A 2,313-nucleotide genomic window follows, 5' to 3' on the forward strand; every position below is an offset into this window, starting at 1 on the left:
GTCTAGGCCCAAAACGTCAGCCTTCCTGCTCCTCTGATGCTGCTTGGCCTGCTGTGTTCATCCAGCTCTACACCTTGTTATCTCTTCCTGACTGGCAGATGTTAGCTTTTCATACCTCAATCTTTGAGGCTTCTGGAGGAGGATGTTTGTTCTTTGAACTTTACAATATCAATACATAATCTAAGACAATAACGTGCATTTAAATGTCTCACTTGCATAACATGCTGGAATGAACAGGATGTAGTTAATTCTAATCAATCTGCTTAGAACTCTTACTGCACATTCAGCAAGGTTTTGTCATGCTGTTCAGAGTACAGCTCTTCTCCAAAGAATCATTTAGGATTTTCTTTATGGTTATTTGGAGTCAATAGTCCCCTTGCACTTGTAGTTGACAGCCTTCACATTTTGAGGTGCATCATTTGAAAGATGGATCCATTGATAAGTCAAGTACCCAGTCTTTCTTGCATCCTAAAAATACGAAGGGAACTGATCTAATACTTACACATGTAAATAAATCCTACAACACCCTTTCTTTGCACTGTAAGACATTAATATATAGATTGTACTGAGCTATAAGCTTTTGCACATGTTGCTTGAGAGCAACAAATGCTGGAGATCACAGTGAGTCAGAGAGCAATAATTGAGAGAGAGCAAGCTAACGTTTCGAGCCTAGATGACTCTCCAGCAGAGCTGAAGTGAAGTGTGGAGGGGGAGCATTTATGCTATAGTTTGGTGGGGTGGTAGGTATAGGCTGTTGGTGGAGAAAAAAATGTTGATAGTTCAGAATAAGTGATTGGAATGTGAGAATGGCAGAACAATGGTGTGTCTCCTGCCAGAGGGTTGCTTTTCAGACTGGAGGCCTACGACCAGCGGTGTGCCACAAAGATTGGTGCTGGGTCCACTGCTTTTTGTCATTTATATAAATGATTTGGATATGAATTTTGGAGGTATGGTTAGTAAGTTTGCACATGACACCAACATTGGAGGTGTAGTGGACAGCAAAGAGGGCTACCTCAGAGTATAACGGTACCTTGATCAGATGGGACAATGCGCCAAGAAGTAGCAAATGGAGTTTAATTTAGATAAATGTGAGGTGCTGATTTTGGAAAGGCAAATCAGGGCAGGACGTATGCACTTAATGGTAAGGTCCTGGGGATTATTGCTGAGCAAAGAGACCTTGGAGTGCCGGCTCATAGTTCCTTGAAAGTGGAGTTGCAAATAGATAGGATAGTGAAGAAGACATTTGTTATGCTTGCCTTTTCCATTCAGTGCATTGAGTATAGGAGTTTCAAGGTCATGTTGCGGCTGAACAGGACATTGGTTAGGCCACTATTGGAATATTGTGTGCTGTTCTGGTCTCCCTGCTATAGGAAGGATGTTGTGAAACTTGAAAGGGTTCAGAAATGATTTACAAGGATGTTGGAGGGTTTGAGCTTTAGGGAGACACTGAATAGACTGGGGCTATTTTCCCTGGAATGTTGGAGGCTGATGGTTGACCTTATAGTGGTTTATAAAATCATGAGGGGCATGGATCAGGTAAATAGACATGGTCTTTCCCCAGGGTGGGGAGCCCAAAACTATGGGGCATAGGTTTAAGGTGAGAGGGGTAAGATTTAAAAGGACCTAAGGGGAAACTTTTTCTGGCAAAAGGTGGTGCGCGTGTGGAATGAGCTGTCAGAGGAAGTGGTGGAGTTTGGTACAATTACAACATGTAAAAGGCATTTGGATGGGTATATGAATAGGAAGGGTTAAGAGTGATATGGGCCAAACGCTGGCAAATGGGACTGATTTATTTAGGATATCTGGTTGGCATGGGCGAGTTGGACCGAAGGGTCTGTTTTTGTGCTATATATCTCTAAGACTTGAAAAGACATATAGTCCCAATGGAATGGGGGGAGGGGAGAGAAGACATGATAACAGAATGTAATGAGCTAAAAGAAAGGGGAGAAATTGTTCACAGTTTGAAGGTGTTGAACTCATTATTATGTCTAGAAAGCTGTAAGGTGCCTAGTCTGAAGATGAAATAACAAGGTGTAGAGCTGGATGAACACAGCAGGCCAAGCAGCATCAGAGGAGCAGGAAAGCTGACATTTCGGGTCTAGACCCTGCTTCAGAAATAGGGGAGGGGTAGGGGATTCTGAAATAAAAAGGGAGAGAGGGGAAGGCAGATAGAAGATGGATAAAGGAGAAGATAAGTGGAGAGGAGACAGACAGGTCAAAGAGGCGGGGTTGGAGCCAGTAAAGGTGAGTGTAGATGGGGAGTTAAGGAGGGGATAGGTCAGTCCAGGGAGGACGGACAGGTCAAGGGGGCGG

Source organism: Rhincodon typus, chromosome 5, assembly GCF_021869965.1.
Source record: "Rhincodon typus isolate 14 chromosome 5, sRhiTyp1.1, whole genome shotgun sequence".
Lineage (NCBI taxonomy): Eukaryota > Metazoa > Chordata > Chondrichthyes > Orectolobiformes > Rhincodontidae > Rhincodon > Rhincodon typus.